This window comes from Schistocerca cancellata, chromosome 5, assembly GCF_023864275.1.
Source record: "Schistocerca cancellata isolate TAMUIC-IGC-003103 chromosome 5, iqSchCanc2.1, whole genome shotgun sequence".
In the NCBI taxonomy this organism is placed as follows: Eukaryota; Metazoa; Arthropoda; class Insecta; order Orthoptera; family Acrididae; genus Schistocerca; species Schistocerca cancellata.
Genome location: NC_064630.1, coordinates 519,819,961 through 519,842,672, shown reverse-complemented (window position 1 = coordinate 519,842,672; position 22,712 = coordinate 519,819,961). Strand labels below are relative to the sequence as shown.

General features: G+C 43.1%; 1 protein-coding gene across 1 annotated transcript in view; it reads right to left on the bottom strand.

Moving 5' to 3' along the window:
* LOC126188640 (dynein axonemal heavy chain 6) overlaps positions 1-22,712 on the bottom strand; it is a 1,044,937-nt gene that overhangs the window by 854,455 nt on the left and 167,770 nt on the right. The window lies entirely within an intron of this gene.

Here is a 22,712-nt window from a genome sequence, read left to right as displayed (position 1 = left end):
AATAAAGATTCTGTAACTTACCAAACGAAAGTGTTGGTATGTTGATAGAAACAATAACAAACACAAACACACACACAAATTTCAAGCTTTCGCAACCCACGGTTGCTTCATCAGGAAAGAGGGAAGGAGAGGGAAAGACGAAAGGATGTGGGTTTTAAGGGAGAGGGTAAGGAGTCATTCCAATCCTGGGAGCGAAAAGACTCACCTTAGGGGGGAAAAAAGGACAGGTATACACTCACGCACACACACATATCCATCCGCACATATTCAGACACAAGCAGACATTTGTAAAGGCAGAGAGTTTGGGCGGAGATGTCAGTTGAGGTGGAAGTACAGAGGCAAAGATGTTGTTGAATGACAGGTGAGGTATGAGCGGCGGCAACTAGAAATTAGTGGAGGCTGAGGCCTGGTGGGTAATGGGAATAGAGGCTAAACTGAAGGGCAAATTCCCATCTCCAGAGTTCTGATAGGTTGGTGTTAGTGGGAAGTATCCAGATAACCCGGACCATGTAACACTGTGCCAAGATGTGCTCGCCATGCACCAAGGCATCTTTAGCCACAGGGTGATCCTCATTACCAACAAACACTGTCTGCCTGTGTCCATTCATGCGAATGGACAGTTTGTTGCTGGTCATTCCCACATAGAAATCTTCACTGTGTGGACAGGTCAGTTGGTAAATCACGTGGGTGCTGTCACACGGGGCTCTGCCTTTGATCGTGTACACCTTCTGGGTTACAGGACTGGAGTAGGTGGTGGTGGGAGAGTGCATGGGAAAGGTTTTACACCGGGGCGCTTACAAGAGTAGGAGCCAGAGGGTAGGGAAGGTGGTTTGGGGATTTCATAGGGATGATCCAAGAGGTTACGAAGGTTAGGTGGATGGCGGAAAGACACCCTTGGTGAAGTGGGGAGGATTTTGTGAAGGATGGATCTCATTTCCGGGCAGGATTTGAGGAAGTCGTATCCCTGCTCTAGAGCCACATTCAGAGTCTGATCCAGTCCCGGAAAGTATGCTGTCACAAGTGTGGCACTTTTGGGGTTCTTCTGTGGGAGATCTGGGTTTGAGGGGATGAGGAAGTTGCTGTGGTAATTTGCTTCTGTACCAGGTCGAGAGGGTAGTTGCAGGATGCGAAACCTGTTTTCAGGTTGTTGGTGTAATGTTTCAGGGATTCCAGACTGGAGCAGATTCGTTTGCCATGAAGACCTAGGCTGTAGGGAAGGGACTGTTTGATATGGAATGGGTGGCAGCTGTCATAATGGAGGTACTGTTGCTTGTTGGTGGGTTTGAAGTGGACGGATGTGTGAAGTTGGCCATTGGACAGATGGAGGTCAATGTCAAGGAAAGTGGCATGGAATTTGGAGTAGGACCAGGTGAATCTGATGGATCCAAAGAGTTGAGGTTGGAGAGGAAATTCTGGGGTTCCTCTTCACTGTGAGTCCAGGTCATGAAGATGTCTTCAATGAATCTGTACCAAACTTTGGGTTGGCAGGCCGGGGTAGCCAAGGAGGCTTGCTCTAAGCGACCCATAAATACGTTGGCGTATGAGGGGGCCATCCTGGTACCCATGGTTGTTCCATTTAATTGTTTGTATGTATGGCTTTCGAAAGTGAAGAAGTTCTGAGTTAGGATGAAGCTGGCTAAGGTAATGAGGAAAGCGGTTTTAGGAATGGTGCTGGGGATCGGCCTGAAAGTAAGTGCTCAACCTGAGTTGCTGTGTAGGTATTTATTTATTTACTCAGGTTTATTTACTCAGGCTTGTCTGACATTTGCCGTTACCCCCAAAGACCTCACACTTAAAGTTCCCATCTCTGGCTGTAACCCTTCTCTCCATCAGTCCCTATACCAGTTCCAAACTGATCAATCCATGGCCCTCACCCTCCTAATCCTTCACCTACACATCAACTCTGCCAATGAACACACCCATCAACTCCTATCCTTAATAAAAGTCCTCGATCTTTCCTCTCCCACATTCACACCGGCTGTTCAGAGCATCCTCCTATAGGCCAACCGCAAATTAGAACAGCATGCCACCCTCCACCTCAAAAAAATATACAATTTCCTTGTTTCCCACCTCTAGGAAGGCAACTCACTCACCTTCCACAATCTTTCCAGCAAACCTAAACCACCTCTTCATTGCACACAAACACAGTCTCTCCCATCTACTCAATTCCCACTTCCAGCTCCACTCCCAACAAAACCTCAAAATTCTAATCAATACAATCTGGAACCACAACACCCCAATTCAGTAGTTAACATTTCCTCCAAACCTCTCTCCCAATCCAAAACTTCTGTCCTATCCAAAGACCTAACCTTCAGCCCAACTCTCAGATTCAACCAAATAGCCCTCGTCAAAGATTTACTGTCCTACACTCGTAGTCCCTGCTGGAAATATCACTTTGCCATGAAGAAAAATGACCCTGATCCTACTCCTAATGATCCAACTCCCCAAGACACTATCCAAATTGAACCCTGCCTGGAACAGTTCCGTCCTCCGACACAGCAGGACCCACCTCCTCTACCCCAAAATCACCCTCTCCAAACCTTCCAGAAAATTCTCCCTTCCAGCCTTGCCTCTCAATCCTTCTTCAAAAACCTTATTCCTATTCCCAACATCACCACAGCTGAAGCCCAGGCTATCCGTGATCTAAAGGCTGACCGATCCATCATCATTCTTCCAGCGGACAAGGGTTCCACGACCATGGTACCTGACCATCGGGAGTATGTGGCTGAGGGACTGCGTCAGCTTTCAGACAACACTGTATACAAAGTTTGCTAACGTAATCCCATTCCTGATGTCCAGGCGGAGCTTCAAGGAATCCTCAGAACCTTAGGCCCCCTACAAAACCTTTCACCTGACTCCATCAACCTTCTGACCCCACCGACACCCGGCACTCCTACCTTCTACCTACGCCTTAACATCCCGACTGCCCCAGTGTAGCTGGTTACCAAGCCCCCACAGAACGTATCTCTGCCTACGTAGATATTTACCTTCAACCCATTACACACAGTCTCCCATCCTTCATTAAAGACACCAACCACTTTATCAAACGCCTGGAATCCTTACCCCATCTGTTACCCCTGGAAACCATCCTTGTAACCATTGATATTCACAAATATCCCGCACGTCCAGAGCCTCGCTGCGATGGAGCAATTCCATTCATGCCAATCACCTGCCACCCTACCTAAAACCTCTTTCCTCATTACCTTAGCCAGCTTCATCCTAACTTACAACTTCTTCACTTTCGACGGCCAGACATACCAACAATTAAAGGGAACAGCCATGGGTACCAGGATGGCCGCCGCGTACGCCAACCTATTTATGGGTTTCTTAGAGTAAACCTTCTTCGCTACCCATCCCTGCCAACCCAAAGTTTGGTACAGATTCATTGATGACATCTTCATGATATGGACTCACAGTGAAGAAGAACTTCAGAATTTCCTCTCCAACCTCAACTCCCTTGGATCCATCAGATTCACCTGGTCCTACTCCAAATCCCATGCCACTTTCCTCGACATTGACCTCAATCTGTCCAATGGCCAGCTTCACACATCTGTCCACATCAAATCCACCAACAAGCAACTGTACCTCCGTTATGACAGCTGCCACCCATTCCATATCAAATGGTCCCTTCCCTACAGCCTAGATCTTCATGGCAAATGAATCTGCTCAAGTCCGGAATCCCTGAACCATTACACCAACAACCTGAAAACAGCTTTCGCATCCTGCAACTACCCTCCCGACCTGGTACAGAAGCAAATTACCACAGCGACTTCCTCATCGCCTCAAACCCAGAACCTCCCACAGAAGAACCCCAAAAGTGCCACACTTGTGACAGCATACTTTCTGGGACTGGATCAGACTCTGAATGTGGCTCTAGAGCAGGGATACGACTTCCTCAAATCCTGCCCTGAAATGAGATACATCCTTCACAAAATCCTCCCCACTTCACCAAGAGTGTCTTTCTGCCATCCACCTAACCTTCGTAACCTCTTGGTTCATCCCTATGAAATCCCCAAACCACCTTCCCTACCCTCTGGCTCCTACCCTTGTTACTGCCCCTAGTGTAAAACCTGTCCCATGCACCCTCCCACCACCACCTACTCCAGTCCTGTAAATTGGAAGGTGTACACAATCAAAGGCAGAGCCACATGTGACAGCGCTCACGTGATTTTCCAACTGAACTGCCTCCACAGTGAAGCCTTCTATGTGGGAATGACCAGCAACAAACTGTCCATTCGCATGAACGGCCAGAGGCTGACAGTGTTTGTTGGTAATGAGGATCACCCTGTGGCTAAAAATGCCTTGGTACACGGCCAGCACATCTTGGCACAGTGTTACATCGTCCGGGTTACCTGGATATTTACCACTGCCACCAACCTATCAGAACTCTGGAGATGGGAATTTGCCCTTCAGTATAGCCTCTCTTCCCGTTACCCACCAGGCCTCAAAATCCGCTAATTTCAAGTTTACGCTGCTCACACCTCACCTGTCATTCAATAACATCTTTGCGACTGTGCTTCCACCTTGACTGACATCTCTACCCAAACTCTTTGTACATATGACTGCTTGTGTCTGTTATGTGCGGGTGGATATGTGTGTGTGTGTGTGTGTGTGTGTGCGTGAGTGTATACCTGTCCCTTTTTCCCCCAAGGTAAGTCTTTCCATTCCCAGGATTGGAATGATTCTTTACCCTCTCCCTTAAAACCCACATCCTTCCGTCTTTCCCTCTTCTTCCTTCTTTCCAGATGAAGCAACCGTGGGTTGTGAAAGCTTGAAATTTGTGTGTGTGATTGTTATTGTTTTTATCAACGTACCAATGCATTCGTTTGGTATGTTACAGAATCTTTGGTTTTAGATATATTTTTCTTACATCGAATGTTTCCCTCTCACTCTCTCTCTCTCTCTCTCTCTCTCTCTCTCTCTCTATATATATATATATATATATATATATATACGTGGCTCTGCCTTTGATTGTGTACACCTTCCGGGTTACAGGACTGGAGTAGGTGGTGGTGGGAAGGTGCATGGGACAGGTTTTACACCGGGGGCGGTTACAAGGGTAGGAGCCAGAGGGTAGGGAAGGTGGTTTGGGGATTTCATAGGGATGAACTAAGAGGTTACGAAGGTTAGGTGGACGGCGGAAAGACACTCTTGGTAGAGTGGGGAGGATTTCATGAAGGATGGATCTCATTTCAGGGCAGGATTTGAGGAAGTTGTATCCCTGCTGGAGAGCCACATTCAGAATCTGATCCAGTCCCGGAAAGTATCCTGTCACAAGTGGGGCACTTCTGTGGTTCTTCTGTGAGAGGTTCTGGGTTTGAGAGGATGAGGAAGTGGCTCTGGTTATTTGCTTCTGTACCAGGTCGGGAGGGTAGTTGCGGGATGCGAAAGCTGTTGTCAGGTTGTTGGTGTAATGCTTCAGGGATTCCGGACTGGAGCAGATTCGTTTGCCACGAAGACCTAGGCTGTAGGGAAGGGACCGTTTGATGTGGAATGGGTGACAGCTGTCATAATGGAGGTACTGTTGCTTGTTGGTGGGTTTGATGTGGACGGACGTGTGAAGCTGGCCATTGGACAGGTGAAGGTCAACATCAAGGAAAGTGGCATGGGATTTGGAGTAGGACCAGGTGAATCTGATGGAACCAAAGGAGTTGAGGTTGGAGAGGAAATTCTGGAGTTCTTCTTCACTGTGAGTCCAGATCATGAAGATGTCATCAATAAATCTGTACCAAACTTTGGGTTGGCAGGCCTGGGTTCTTCACTTTTGAAAACCAGACATACCAACAATTAAAGGGAACAGCCATGGGTACCAGGATGGCCCCCTCGTACGCCAACCTATTCATGGGTCGCTTAGAGGAAGCCTTCTTGGTTACCCAGGCCTGCCAACAGTGAAGAAGAACTACAGAATTTCCTCTCCAACCTCAACTCCTTTGGTTCCATCAGATTCACCTGGTCCTACTCCAAATCCCATGCCACTTTCCTTGATGTTGACCTTCACCTGTCCAATGGCCAGCTTCACACGTCCGTCCACATCAAACCCACCAACAAGCAACAGTACCTCCATTACGACAGCTGCCACCCATTCCACATCAAACGGTCCCTTCCCTACAGCCTATACTCCATTCACCGAAACAAGGGACGTACTGTAAACACGGCAAGGCGCGTGACCACAGCGCTGCCGTCGAGGGGTGTACAAGGCAGGGGCGCCAGAAATAAAAAAATGAAAGTAGTGTTTTTTATAATTTGGCACCTGAACATGATAAAGCGATCCGAGAACTACCTTCCGACACCTTTATTTACATTACATTAAAATTTATTGTCACTCAGAAAGAGAAATATTTAAGCTTTCAGGAAAAGTTGTTTCTTCGCGTTACTCTATATTTATCACGCCATATCTCCTAAACTGTGTGTCGCACAGCAAAATAATTTTATAATTGCCTTCAGTACTATATGTTGATGACATCTGCAAATTTTCTGCCCAATAGAGTCAGTAATAGTGAAGTAATGAATTAAAATCTCACGTCTGATATAGAACTTTTACCAAATCATCTTCCGAAATATAGTAAGCGACAAACTTTTTCCCTTTAAATTCTTTTGTGGGGGTGTAAGCGACAAAAGTTTCAGAAAGGTTTGAATTTAATTTTGTAGTTTGTTCGAATGAGATGGGTGCAACCGTTTGTCCTTTATGAACGATACATTGTGCGGTTCGCAGGCGCGGCGCTCAGTCAGTGTGGCCGCCTCAGTTGCAGGTGTGAGCTCGTCAGTGGGTGTTGTACAGCGGCGATTTCAGGATATCGTAAGTTCATCTGTAAAGACGCTTGAAAGACTAGTTGTTGATTATTAGAGTAAGTATATGTGTTTGTAGTCACGCTGAGCATTCACTATTTATGTGCGCATCCAACAGCATCGCATGGTTTCTTATTTTATAAATTCACTTATTTCATTAGCATCACATACGGCTGTCCTCATTATGTCATCCACGGATTCAGCGAGCGAGGTCGACGTGTCAGTTTTGAGTCCAAAGAAGCGAGCAAAAAACAAATCATTAAGTTCTTCTGAGAAGCACATGGTGCTTAATGTGTATAAAACGGAACTTTTACATCCAGACCAGTAGATGAGTGACATTGTTTCGAAAACAGCTGCAGCTACAGGTGTGGGACGTTCTTCAGTGTATCGTGTGATAAGTGAGTACAAGGCCACACACTCTTTGAAGTCTACCAAGAAAGGAAAATTACGACAAACTTTCTGAAAATGTTGATGACTTCGATAGAAATGCGATACGAAGGAAAGTACACAATTTTTTTTTTTTTTTTTCTTAACGAATTGCCATCAATTGACAAAGTGCTTACAGTCGTGAACGAAGATGCAGATCTGGGCAATTATCGGAGAACTACATTTTATAAGTTATTGAGAGAAATGAATTTCAAATATGTCCGGCGTGGGTGTGATAGCATGCTAATAGACAGGGATGACATCTTTTTATGGAGGCGGCGTTATCTTCGAACCATTAAACGGTTGAGAGATGAAGGCAGACCCATTTACTATTTGGACGAGACGTGGGTGAACGCAGGACATACCCGAAGTTACGTCTGGGTAGATGACACTATAAATTCCACAAAACGAACGTTTCAGTCCGGGTTATCCACCGGAAGTCATGGCCCATCAGGTAAAGGGAAACGCCTGATTATCGCACACATTGGCAGCAAAGCAGGGTTCGTTGAAGGATGTTTGTGGACTTTCGAATCCAAGAAAAGTGGAGATTATCATGAGGAGATGTGCGCCGAAACCTTCGAGAAGTGGTTTCAAGATGTTCTTCCTCGGCTTCAGGAAAATGCAGTTATTGTTTTTGATAATGCGCCATACCATTCTCGGAGAAAAGAAAAAGTTTCCAATGCTAATTCCAATAAGCACAAAATATTAGAGTGGCTAAAATCTAAGAACATCGATTTCGAAGACGGTATGTTGAAGAAAGAACTTTATATAGTTAAAAATCACAGAACAGGGCACAACGAATACGCAATAGATGAAATAGCGAAGAATGCAGGGAAAACTGTTCTCATAATTCCTCCGTACCACTGTGAATTAAACACCATCGAATTAGTGTGGGCCAGAATCAAAGGCTATGTTGCAGCGAAAAACAAAACATACAAAATGCCGGAAGTTAAAGTACTGCTAGAAGAAGCAGTGCGTCCTCCATATCGTAGAAAAAGTGGAAACTCAAATGTGGAAATTAGACTACATTATAGCAGAGAGAGAGGAGCTGTTTGTTATAAACCTCAATGAAAACAGTTCAAGTTCGACAGAGTGAACCCTGTTTCATCCTTTCTCATTATTATTACTGGTGTTGTTATTAAAATTAACAATTAATTGTGTTTTAATGGAACGTTTTGCTAGCAACCTGAATGACAATAAATCTGCTTCGACAGAATGAACTCAGTTTTAACATTATTTTAACATTATTGTTAAATTTATTTCGTACATTGTTGGCCAGGTTTCTCACGGTCCGCTGTGACAGCTCGGCAGCCAGCCGAACGCCGCCAGCTGCAAAGCGTGCGCCAAGGATTTTCCACACCCCTACGTATCACGTGAACACCGAATGCTTTCTCTGGAAATGAGCGTAGTCGCTCACGTGGCACTGTTTATGTTTCGTCCCAGCTCTCGGTGAATGGACTTTAGGTCTTCGTGGCAAACGAATCTGCTCCAGTCCGGAATCCCTGAAGCATTACACCAACAACCTGACAACAGCTTTCGCATCCCGCAACTACCCTCCCGACCTGGTACAGAAGCAAATAACCAGAGCCACTTCCTCATCCTCTCAAACCCAGAACCTCTCACAGAAGAACCACAAAAGTGCCCCACTTGTGACAGGATACTTTCCGGGACTGGATCAGATTCTGAATGTGGCTCTCCAGCAGGGATACGACTTCCTCAAATCCTGCCCTGAAATGAGATCCATCCTTCATGAAATCCTCCCCACTCCACCAAGAGTGTCTTTCCGCCGTCCACCTAACCTTCGTAACCTCTTAGTTCATCCCTATGAAATCCCCAAACCACCTTCCCTACCCTCTGGCTCCTACCCTTGTAACCGCCCCCAGTGTAAAACCTGTCCCATGCACCCTCCCACCACCACCTACTCCAGTCCTGTAACCCGGAAGGTGTACACAATCAAAGGCAGAGCCACGTGTGAAAGCACCCACGTGATCTACCAACTGACCTGCCTACACTGTGATGCATTCTATGTGGGAATGACCAGCAACAAACTGTCCATTCGCAGGAATGGACACAGACAGACAGTGTTTGTTGGTAATGAGGATCACCCTGTGGCTAAACATGCCTTGGTGCACGACCAGCACATCTTGGCACAGTGTTACACCGTCCGGGTTATCTGGATACTTCCTACTAACACCAACCTATCCGAACTCCGGAGATGGGAACTTGCTCTTCAATATATCCTCTCTTCCCGTTATCCACCAGGCCTCAATCTCCGCTAATTTCAAATTTCCGCCACTCATACCTCACCTGTCATTCATCAACATCTTTGCCTCTGCACTTCTGTCTCGACTGACATCTTTGCCCAAACTCTTTGTCTTTAAATATGTCTGCTTGTGTCTGTATATGTGTGGATGGATATGTGTGTGTGTGTGCGAGTGTATACCCGTCCTTTTTTCCCCCGTAAGGTAAGTCTTTCCGCTCCTGGGACTGGAATGACTCCTTACCCTCTCCCTTAAAACCCACATCCTTTCGTCTTTCCCTCTCCTTCCCTCTTTCCTGATGAGGCAACAGTTTGTTGCGAAAGCTTGAATTTTGTGTGTATGTTTGTGTTCGTTTGTGTGTCTGTCGACCTGCCAGCACTTTCATTTGGTAAGTCACATCATCTTTGTTTTTAGGTATATTTTTCCTTCGTGGAATGTTTCCTTCTATCCTTCTATTATAACCATATATATATATATATATATATATATATATATATATATATATATATATATATATATATTTTTAGATGATGAGACTTACCAAACAAAAGCGCTGGCAGGTCGATAGACACACAAACAAACACAAACATACACACAAAATTCTAGCTTTCGCAACCAACGGTTGCCTCGTCAGGAAAGAGAGAAGGAGAAGGAAAGACAAAGGGATATGGGTTTTAAGGGAGAGGGTAAGGAGTCATTCCAATCCCGGGAGCGGAAAGACTTACCTTAGGGGGAAAAAAGGACAGGTATACACTCGCACACACACACATATCCATCCACACATACACAAAAAAATATATATATATATAAAAAGAAATATATTTTTCCCACGTGGAATGTTTCCCTCTATTATTTAAATATATATATATATATATATATATATATATATATATATATATATATATAAATTTCAAGCTTTTGCAACCCACGGTTATTTCATCAGGAGAGAGGGAAGGAGAGGAAAAGACGTGTTTTGGAGGCAACAAAACTACCTTTTTACACATCATTGTTTTACAACCTAAGTTCACCACAGAATCAACGTAGCTCAGCATAAACCAACATGTTTTTGACTATTTTCACACCAAATCTCCAGTTGCTTTCTAGTTCACCTTCATCTCTCCCCATAATTTTATTTTCACTTTAGCCTCATGTTACACTTTCCACCTTCTAATACCATGTCACGCTCACAACATCCACACAATGACCCCATTAAGTTTTATTTACATTCCCTCCGCAAATATGCCTTTGACCTAGCCAGATTATGCTCCCATATTTTATTCACTCAGGCTTGTCTGACATTTGGCATTACCCCCAAAGGCCTCACACGTAAAGTTCCCATCTCTGGCTGTAACCCCTCTCTCCATCAGTCCCTATACCAGTTCCAAACTGAACAATCCATAGCCCTCACCCGCCTAATCCTTCACCTGCAAATCAATTCAGCCAATGCACACACGCGTCAACTCCTATCCCTAATCAAAGTCCTCAATCTTTCCTCTCCCACATTCACACTGGCTGTTCAGAGCATCCTCCTACAGGCCAACCGCAAATTAGAACAGCATGCCACCCTCCACCTCAAAAAACTATCCAATCTCCTGGTTTCCCACCTCCGGAAAGGCAACTCACTCACCTTCCACAACCTTTCCAACAAACCTCAGCCTACTCTCATTGCATACAGACCCAGTCTCTCCCATCTACTCTATCTCCCACTTCCAGCTCCACTCCCCCGAAAAAACCTCAAAATTCTAGTCAACACAATCTGGAACCACAACACCCCAATTCAGTAGTTAACCTTTCCTCCAAACCTCTCTCCCAATCCAGAACCTCTGTCCTATCCAGAGGCCTCACATTCAGCCCCACTCCCAGATTCAACCAAACAGGCCTCGTCAAAGATTTACTGTCCTACACTCGTACTCTCTGCTGGAAGTATCACTTTGCCACGAAGAAAAATAATCCTAATCCTACTCCTAATGATACAACTCCCCAAGACACTATCCAAATTGAACCCTGCCTTGAACAGTTTCGTCCTCCATCACAGCAGGACCCACCTCCTCTTCCTCAAAATCACCCTCTCCAAACCATCCAGGAATTTCTCACTTCCAGCCTTGCCTCTCAATCTTTCTTGAAAAACCTTAATCCTACTCTCAGCATCACCACAGCTGAAGCCTAGGGTATCCGTCATGTGAAGGCTGACCGATCCATCGTCATTCTTCCGGCTGACAAGGGTTCCACGACCGTGGTACTTGATAGTCGGGAGTATGTGACTGAGGGACTGTGTCAGCTTTTAGACAACACGACATACAAGGTTTGCCAAGGTAATCCCATTCCTGATGTCCAGGCGGAGCTTCAAGGAATCCTCAGAACCGCAGGCCCCCTACTAAACCTTCCACCTCACTCCATCAACCTCCTGACCCCCTCGACACCCTGCACCCCTACCGTCTACCTACTTCCTAAAATTCACAAACCCAAACATCCCGGCCGCCCCATTGTAGCTGATTACCAAGCCCCCACAGAATGTATCTCTACCAATGTAGATCAACACCTTCAACCCATTACATGCAGTCTCCCATCCTTCATCAAAGACACCAACCACTTTCTCGAATGCCTGGAATCCTTACCCAATCTGTTACCCCTGGAAACCATCCTTGTAACCATTGATGCCACTTCCCTATACACAAATATCCCACACATCCACGGCCTCACTGCAATGGAGCACTTCCTTTCACGCTGATCACCTGCCACCCTACCTAAAACGTCTTTCGTCATTACCTTAGCCAGCTTCATCCTAACTCACAACTTCTTCACTTTTGAAGGCCAGACATACCAACAATTAAAGGGAACAGCCATGGGTACCTGGATGGCCCCCTCGTACACCAACCTATTTATGGGTTGCTTAGAGGAAGCCTTCTTGGCTACCCAGGCCTGCCAACCCAAAGTTTGGTACAGATTCATTGATGACATCTTCATGATATGGACTCACAGTGAAGAAGAACTTCATGATGTCCAGTTTCACACATTTGTCTGCATCAAACCCACCAACAAGCAACAGTACCTCCATTATGACAGCTGCCACCCAATCCATATCAAATGTTCCCTTCCCTACAGCATAGGTCTTCGTGGCAAACGAATTTGCTCCAGTCACGAATCCCTGATCCATTACACCAAAAACCTGAAAAAAACTTTTGCATCCCCCAACTACCCTCCTGACCTGGTACAGAAGCAAAGAACCAGAGCCACTTCCTCATCCCCTCAAACCCATAACCTTCCACAGAAGAACCCCAAAAGTGCCACACTTGTGACAGCATAATTTCCGGAACTGGATCAGACTCAGAATGGGGCTCTCCAGCAGGGATACGACTTCCTCAAATCCTGCCCTGAAATGAGATCCACCCTTCATGAAATCCTTCTCACTCCACCAAGAGTGTCTTTCCGCCCTCCACCTAACCTTCGTAACCTCTTGGTTCATCCCTATGAAATCCCCAAACCACCTTCCCTACCCTCTGGCTCCTACCCTTGTAACTGCCCCCGGCGTAAAACGTGTTCCATGCACCCTCCCACCACCACCTACTCCAGTCCTGTAAACTGGAAGGTGTACATGATCAACTTGCCCTTCAATATATCCTCTCTACCCGTTACCCACCAGGCCTCAACCTCCACTAATTTCAAGTTGCCCCTTGTACATCACTTGTCCCTCAACAACATCTTTGCCTCTGTACTTCCGCCTCGACTGACATCTCTGCCCAAACTCTTTGCCTTTACATATGTCTGCTTGTGTCTGTATATGTGCGGATGGATATGTGTGTGTGTGCGAATGTATACCTGTCCCTTTTTCCCCCAAGGTAAGTCTTTCCGCTCCCGGGATTGGAACGATTCTTTACCCTCTCCCTTAGAACCCACATCCTTTCGTCTTTCCCTTTCCTTCCCTCTTTCCTGATTAAGCAACTGTGGATTGTGAAAGCTTGAAATTTGTGTGTGTGTTTGTGTTTGTTACTGTCTCTATCAATGTACCAACGCTTTCATTTGGTAAGTTACAGAATCTTTGTTTTTAGATATATTTTTCCCATGATGAATGTTTCCCTCTATATATTCCACATCTCCTCCTAAACCACTGGAATGATTTCGATCAGATTTGGTTCACATACTACATATTGCCTGGAAAGAAGTCAGTGATGGTAATAGCCCACTAGCTTTCACAGAAATGGACATGGGGATGAAAATAATAGCTAATGTCTGACATCTAGGTGGTCCTGCATGATTGGTGTGGTTTGTGGGTAGAATCGACTGCAATACAGGGGGTATAGATGCAGCTGGGCATGATTGAGTTGAATAGTGTGAGAGAGAGTTTGAGGTGGATGCAGAAATGGGGAAGATGAGATTAACACAGATACAGGGTAGGAAGAGATGGACGGAGAGATAGGAGTGAAGGAGACAGAGAGGGAGGGAGGGAGAAGGAGGAGGCTTTGGCCACAGAGAGTGAGGAGGAGGAGATGGGCAGAGAGAGAAGGGGAGGTGGACAGGGAGAAGAGGGAGGAGGAAACGGAAAGAGACAGGGTGTGAGGTGGAAAAGGGAGAGAGTGTGACAAAGCAGGTGAAAGGGATGAGAGAGAAACTTTAGGGGGAATGTAGATGAGGAGAGATTTTTAAATTGTTCCTTATTTTCTGATGAAACCATAGCTAACACATGCATATGCGAGCCAACCTAGTACATACTAAATGCAGTTGGTGGAATTCATACACTCCTACCAAATACGTAAAATGTTTGAAGCTAAATACACATAAATAGTTCAGAAACTACAAACTATTAAGTAATCATTGCAGACTCACTCAGATATGTTTGAACCACTGTAATGAACTACTGTAATTTGAACATATAGAGTGCCAAAAACTCCTTATCCAGTTTAGCTTTTGTGTTCCACATTTTGACTTGTGGTGTGTTTTTAATGGTGCTAGAGAACTGTTTTGTAATTTAACATTTTGATTTCATATTTTGACTAACAATGTACTTTTAACACAGATAACAGTTCTGTAATTAATAGACACAGTTAAACCAGTCACCATTAATCCAAATTGTCAGTGCAACTGAGAGAGAAAATAAAGAAACAATAAAAAAATCATTAGATAGTTAATCTTATTTCACGTTGGTGATAGTTTCACCCTTTGTGGCCTTTATACCAAGTAAGACTAGAACTAGTCATCAGCTATATACCTTATTCCTAATGATTCTAGCCTATTTTGCAGAATTTTGTGGTCAGTAGTATCATCAATCTTAGAAACATCTGTAACAATCTCATCCTTGTCAAGAGCACCAAAAACCAGTTTTATAAATTCTTCTATGGCTGATTCTGCATTTCCACCAGTGGGAAATCCAAACTGTGATTCACTTAGAAAGTTTCATTTATTCAAGTAATTCATTAATCCATCTTTAATAAATGATTCTATTATTTGTTGGAATGATGGCACCAGAAATGAGCCTCCCACTTTTTAAGTCTTCTGTACTTCTTTTCTCTCTCTCTCTCTCCTTTTTTTTAATTTTTTTTTTATTTTTTTTTACACACAGGCACAACTTTTAAATGTTTTAGCTCAGGTAAGTTAACTGATGGGAATGACGCATTTATTCTGACTTCACTCTCTGTCCTTGGTAATAACATTATTGTACTTAGTGCATGATTATATACTGGTGTTATCATTGTTTTAGCAATTTTTGTTATAATTGCTCAGAAATACTTGAAAAATTCTCATTCAAAAAGACTGATATCTGGTATGCGTCATTTACACTTTGCTCCATACTCTTCTCTGTATGTTATTATGCTTTTTTTTTTTTTTTTTTTTTTTTTTTTTTTTTTTTTTTTTTTTTTTTTTATAGTGATTTGCTCTTATTCTTCTTTGAATTCTGCTTAGATCTGCAAAGAGGAAAGTATGCATGTGGGTTTTATTGAAGTTTCTCCTCTGTACAGTGATTTTATTGTGTTCGTGACTGTTATTTTGCAACCAGACCTGCATAATTAATGCATTGTGGTCTGAAAATCCTAGTTTGACGGAGGATACAGTACATTTTATATTGCTTGCTACTTGATCCAGACAAGTGGTACTGTGATTTGTTATCCTGGTTGGAGTGTTAACCATTAGGTCTAGGTTGTAGCTGTTCATAAAATTTTTAATGCTTAGATGGCTAGAGTTTTCTGAGAGAAAATCTATATTATAGTCACCACATATTAGAACACTATATGATTTTCTTTTACTTAGATTTTCTATTAGTGGTGCTAGATTTTTGTAGAAAGTCCCTATGTTACCAGAGGGTGACCTGTAAAGTGCTATTATATAACCATTTAGATCTGTAAGCTCTACACCTGACAGTTCTATATCTTTTTCAATACTATACGAATTGCAAATATCAAGAGGTGTAGCAGTAATGTTGTCTTTTACAAATATGCAACTGCCTCCACCTTTGTAAGATGTTCTTGAGAAGTGACCCACGAGTTTAAAATTTGGTAATACAACACTTTCTATTTCAAAAGACCTCATGAAATGTTCATTAATACATAATATCTGCGTATCTGACAGTTCACTTGCACTTGATAACAAAATTTCTAATTCATTAAGTTTGGTTTTGAGCCCTTGTACATTATGGATGTATACTATTAGATCAAGAATTTTTTTGTTTAATTTTTTTACACATTGGTGAGGAGGTTCAGACTTTACCTTATTTACTACAATTTGCTGATGGAGTCCTTTGCCAGTTTTATGGTGTATCTTTAACTTGTTTGATGATGCTAAGTTTTTTCTTTTCTCAGTGGGGGATAGAAAAAATCCTCCTTCTTGGGTATATTCCGCCTTGATCTTAAATTAACTCTTACAGGTGTAGCTGCTGCAATCTTTTGTGGATCTTCTGATGTCTCCTCTTTCCTGCTTTCTTCGTTCTTGTCACATTTGCTTTCCTCATTTTTGCTTGCAAGTCTTTCAGGAAGCTGATAGACTGATCTATTTCGAAATAGTCTTTTTTTAATTATTTCATTGATGTGATCGCACATAACACTTTTTCCGTCATAATTAAGGTGCATTCCGTGTTTGGTGTGTAGGTTTCGATGTAGTTTACTTACGTCCAGTACATCGCATTTTGCATATTCTGCACACAATTTCTTAATTTTGATGTTAGTTTTCCTAATTTCTTTATTAACACACGATCTGTAAATTAGGTCGTGTCTTTGAGGCACAGTGGCTACTATTATGTTCCTAGATTTATTCACTTCTAGAAAGTTCTGTAGGGTTTTAACGCAGGCATCGGCTTCATTTTTAGCTATGTCATTCGAACCCGCTATACATACAGTAAAGTCATTATCCTCTATTGTGTTCATCTGAGGATCAATGTCTACAACATGGTGTGTTCCCGCTCCAGGTTTCACTATGCTAGTCACTGCTGTTTCTCGATTTTTCTCTCGGAGCATGCTTGATAGCTTTCTGCCGTGGCTGTCGGCAAGCAAGAGAATACCACACTTTTTCCTTAATGATATGTGTTTGCCCTTACCACTGTTTCCAAGTTTACTGTTGGTGTCCGGATTGCAGGTTTTTACAACGTCTCGATCAGTTGTACACTCGTTATGATACATCATATTTGTTTTTTTATCTAAGAAAGTAACACTTTTAACAGTTTTCGTAATTTGAGACCGAACTTTTTGCGACACTGCTATCCACTCGGATGATTTATCACGTGTATCTTGTTTCACTTCACACGAATTTTCCACTGTTTGTACTTCGCCAATTTCTTTCTTCAGTCCAGCTATTTCCCTTTTTAAATTATTGACTATGAATTGTAGGCTTGAAATTCGTTCGTTTAGGGTTGTAATTTCAGCTTTACAATTTTCACAGGTTTTCTTTTTAACTACATAACTATAACTATTTCTCGTGTTAAAATTAGTGACTTCCACACTCGTGGCCATCTTGGTTGTCTAATCAAGGAATTAAAACAGAGGGAAAACAAAACACAGCAGAGCTAAAAGAACAGCACAGGGAAATGAGACTGGCTGACTATTTACAAAAAACTTGGGTGAGCCGGCCATCCTGTTGACACATTAAAACTATGTCCCCAAAATCTTGTTAAAAACATGGGACATTACAAAACTTTAAATGGTTCAAATGCCTCTGAGCACTATGGGACTTAGGATTCGAACCTGTGACCATAGCAGTTGCGTGGCTCCAGGCTGAAGTTCCTAGAACTGCTCGGCCACCGTGGCCGGCACAAAACTTTAAAACACAAACCATATTTGTTTGATCGTTGCATAAAATAGACTGCAGATCCACCAGCAAATCCGCTGCAGTCAGCTGGTCAGCAAATAAAATGAAGTCCAATAAAGTGTGGTGCACTGTAAACTGCATGCCACAAGCACCACACAACTGAGGGTCCTCTCGCCAAAGTAAAAATCCATGCGTCATAGGGCTGTGACCAATGCGAAGACGAGCCATTGACATGGCTGGAAGGAAGTACATCATGGCCGAGTTGTGGTCTTGACGAAATGGAGCTTGTTGTCTGTCACTTCTAGCCACTCATGTTCCCGGTGACACAGGAGTTTTTACCACAACAGTGAGGTGATGGCATGCAGGGAGGGGGGGAGGGGGGGGGGGGGACAGCACGCTGAAATACCTGAATGTCACGACATGCCTCCTTGGCTGCACCATCAGCCCTTACATTCCCCAGAATTCCCATGTGCCCTGGTACCCAGCAGAAAGACACCTCCTTCCCCAGTTGCTGTAGTTGGAGGAGGGCATCCTGGATAGTTTGGGTTACTTTATCTGCTGGGTACAAACGATGGAGAGAGTAAAGGGCACTCAAAGAATCTGAACAGACAAGAAATCTAATACTGGGAGAATGTCTCATCTCCTCCAGTGACCACAGGATTGCATACAATTCTGCGTCAAAGATGGTAAATTCGGGAGGCAGTCTGACCTTGAGGACATGATCTGGGAAGACGACAGAGCAACCAACGAAGTCACTCTGCTTAGACCCATCCATAAAAACAGCTACATGGTCATGGTGCTCAGATAAAACGGCACAACTTTTAAATGTTTTAGCTCAGGTAAGTTAACTGATGGGAATGACGCATTTATTCTGACTTCACTCTCTGTCCTTGGTAATAACATTATTGTACTTAGTGCATGATTATATACTGGTGTTATCATTGTTTTAGCAATTTTTGTTATAATTGCTCAGAAATACTTGAAAAATTCTCATTCAAAAAGACTGATATCTGGTATGCGTCATTTACACTTTGCTCCATACTCTTCTCTGTATGTTATTATGCTTTTTTTTTTTTTTTTCTTTGATAGTGATTTGCTCTTATTCTTTGAATTCTGCTTAGAGCTTTATTGAGAACATTATTTAGAATTTACTCAATTTAATAAAAAAAAAGTATCCAAGTTACAACTAAGTGCTCAATGCACACACTAAATGATTAATTTCGCATTTGTGTGAAGCTCTATTGCATCAGTAACTGGTATTTCCAAGTGCTTGTCTCAACTAACTGTAACAGGATCATGCCCCACCTGAAACTGCTTTTCTTCTCTAACATAAATGCACAATCCTCCACCCTCTGAAGAAGTTCTACAGTGAAAGTAAGTACTTTCATACGACAATAACACTACATGTAGGATTTCTGTGTTTCTCCACTAATGCTCAAATACCTAAACTATTGTAAAGTTTACAGTTTGGAGATAAATGTCAAATTGCTGCATTTTTTAATTTGATATATTGATGGATTGTTATGTCTGTGAAATGTCCAATGTCCTTGCCCTAATGGTTTCTTTTACTTCAAGACGTTTAGGAAGTTTGCCTTTCAGTGTGTCAGAATCATGAAAATGCTATCTCTTAAGTTTTTATTGTATACTTTTTTAGATTGGTGGAGATGTTCTTTAGATAGTGGAACTTGTTGCCGCTGAGTTCTACTTCTCTTCTCTTCCATAATACAATCTCACAATCATGTCCCAAAATCCACCCTCATTTTCACATGTATCTGCTGCACCAATGTTCCCTCTGTTTAGATGTAGGTCATGCCTAGCGAAACCCCATCCAGATGGGGCAGAGTAACATCCACAAAGTTTGTTATCAACAGTTCCATTTATGAGGTGCATTCAAGTTCTAAGGCCTCTGATTTTTTTTTCAAATTAACTACTCACCCGAAATCGATGAAACTGGCGTTACTTCTCAATGTAATCGCCCTGCAGACGTACACATTTTTCACAACGCTGACGCCATGATTCCATGGCAGCGGCGAAGGCTTCTTTTGGAGTCTGTTTTGACCACTGGAAAATTGCTGAGGCAATAGCAGCACGGCTGGTGAATGTGTGGCCACGGAGAGTGTCTTTCATTGTTGGAAAAAGCCAAAAGTCACTAGCAGCCAGGTCAGGTGAGTAGGGGGCATGAGGAATCACTTCAAAGTTGTTATCACGAAGAAATTGTTGCGTAACATTAGCTCGATGTGCGGGTGCGTTGTCTTGGTGAAGCAGCACACGCGCAGCCCTTCCCGGACGTTTTTGTTGCAGTGCAGGAAGGAATTTGTTCTTCAAAACATTTTCGTAGGATGCACCTGTTACCGTAGTGCCCTATGGAACGCAATGGGTAAGGATTATGCCCTCGCTGTCCCAGAACATGGACACCATCATTTTTTCAGCACTGGCGGTTACCCGAAATTTTTTTGGCGGCGGTGAATCTGTGTGCTTCCATTGAGCTGACTGAAGTTTCTGGATTGAAAAATGGTATCCACGTCTCATCCATTGTCACAACCAATGAAAAGGAAGTCCCATTCATGCTGTCGTTGCGCGTCAACATTGCTTGGCAACATGCCACACGGGCAGCCATGTGGTCATCCATCAGCATTTGTGGCACCCACCTGGATGACACTTTTCGCATTTTCAGGTCGTCATGCAGGATTGTGTGCACAGAACCCACAGAAATGCCAACTCTGGAGGTGATCTGTTCAACAGTCATTCGGCAATCCCCCAAAACAATTCTCTCCATTTTCTCGATCATGTCGTCAGACCGGCTTGTGCGAGCCCAAGGTTGTTTCAGTTTGTTGTCACACGATGTTCTGCCTTCATTAAACTGTCACACCCACGAACACACTTTCGACATATCCATAACTCCATCACCACATGTCTCCTTCAACTGTCGATGAATTTCAATTGGTTTCACACCACGCAAATTCAGAAAACGAATGATTGCACGCTGTTCAAGTAAGGAAAACGTCGCCATTTTAAGTATTTAAAATAGTTCTCATTCTCGCTGCTGGCGGTAAAATTCCATCTGCCATATGGTGCTGCCATCTCTGAGACGTATTGACAATGAACACGGCCTCATTTTAAAACAATGCGCATGTTTCTATCTCTTTCCAGTCTGGAGAAAAAAAATCGGAGGCCTTAGAACTTGAATGCACCTCGTACAACCACATATTAATCGACGTCACAGCTCAAAAAAAAAAAAAAATACTAATGTCAAAAATCAAAGAGGCTATGTTTTCCAGGTTGCCACTTGTGTTACATGCCCTATCCCTGTCCAAACATTTTCCCACCCAATCCACTATCCTAGCTTGTACTCTTTTGTAAAATCCTTATGTAAAAGCCTTTACCGTATTCACCCGAATCTAAGCCGCACTCGAATCTAAGCCGCACCTGAAAAATGAGACTCAAAACAAAGGAAAAAAAGATTTCCCGAATCTGAGCCGCACCTGAAATTTGAGACTCGAAATTCAAGGGGATAGAAAAGTTTTAGGTCGCACCTCCAAATCGAAACAAAGTTGGTCCATTGTAATATGAGACACAATTTAGGTCGAATGAATGACGATACAGCTACAGTAGTTTGGTTCGAGTCGTAAGCTTTACCAGGTAGCCATTGCTATGCGTCAGGCGCTCCGTCCGTATTTATACGGGTACCCTTCCTTTTTCACGTGCTTCGTCTGGTTTGAATCGATTGCTTATTTTGTTTGATCTGATAAGTGCCGTTTTCTCTGTTATAGGTGTTTATGTCACTCTAAGCTGAAAATGCATCACTGTACTGTGTCATGCATTGTTTGTCGCATTGTGATAGTGCGTGTTTACGGCCTGTCGCCGTTCGCGGCATGGCTTGCTTTTGTGCGCGCTACCGCCGCTTACAACTAAAAAGAGGAGAATCGTCTCATTAGGGAAGCAATGTCAAGAGACTGCTATTTGTTGTTACTTACACTGCTGCTTTCTTTGAGAATGATCAACAAGAACCAAATAATAGACTGCGTATGATAGAACATGTTCTGAACGAGAGTTAGGCGAAAATTTTTCTCCGTTTGAAAATCTTTGCGGCCGCTTCTTTAGTACATCAAATTCTGCACAGAAATTAGAGTCATCTTAGACTTAAAACTCTAGTCAGTTGCCGTGGTTCATTTCTGACTGTATGACTATTAGGCTAAGAATAATACGAATATAAACATGACACGATAAGTGTATTCTTCCGCGTTTGCTGTTGTCTCACTCTAGTTTCGTAGTTTATTACGCAGACAGGGTTTAAATGAGATAGCAACAAACACGGAAGAACACATGGCAAAATGTTTATATTCGTATTATTCTTATTGTGAATGGTGAAGAGAATACTGCTTGTGATTCACATTTCATCAGGTTACTATTAGCAACCATCTCTTCTCACAGGTAGGAAAAAATTCAGAACGTAGAGTTGGCCATATTGAAAAACATCCCAAACAGTCTTGTCAGTCGGATTTTCGTAGTACATTGAAATTCTAATACATTCGAAGATAAACAATACGGAATTTGTATTTACTTGTATGGAAATGCAGTGGTCGAAACTCGGGGCGGAGAAAAAAAAAGCTCGTCTTCCACCTTTTTTTTAATTTATTTACTGACGCAGAGGTTTTGGCGCCAGTATTTATCTTTGTGCCTACAAAGCATGTCTGTGTAGCGCTACATATATTCGATGGCAGAAGTTAGTTGTGGCGGCACCTACCAACATTTTTCAGAACTTCCGCTTGCTTTGCACTCGATTCTAAGCCGCAGGCGGTTTTTTGGATTACAAAAACCGGAAAAAAAGTGCGGCTTAGAGTCGAGTAAATACGGTAGTTCTCTATCACTTGACATGGTTCAGCACTTTATTTGAATATGCTGGTGGCCTGGTACACTATTACTGAACTTTCCTGTAATGAAGGGCCTACAAATCATCCAAGGCTAGTACCTAACAGCAGCACTTTCTTCTTCCTAATACTTTACACATTTCTA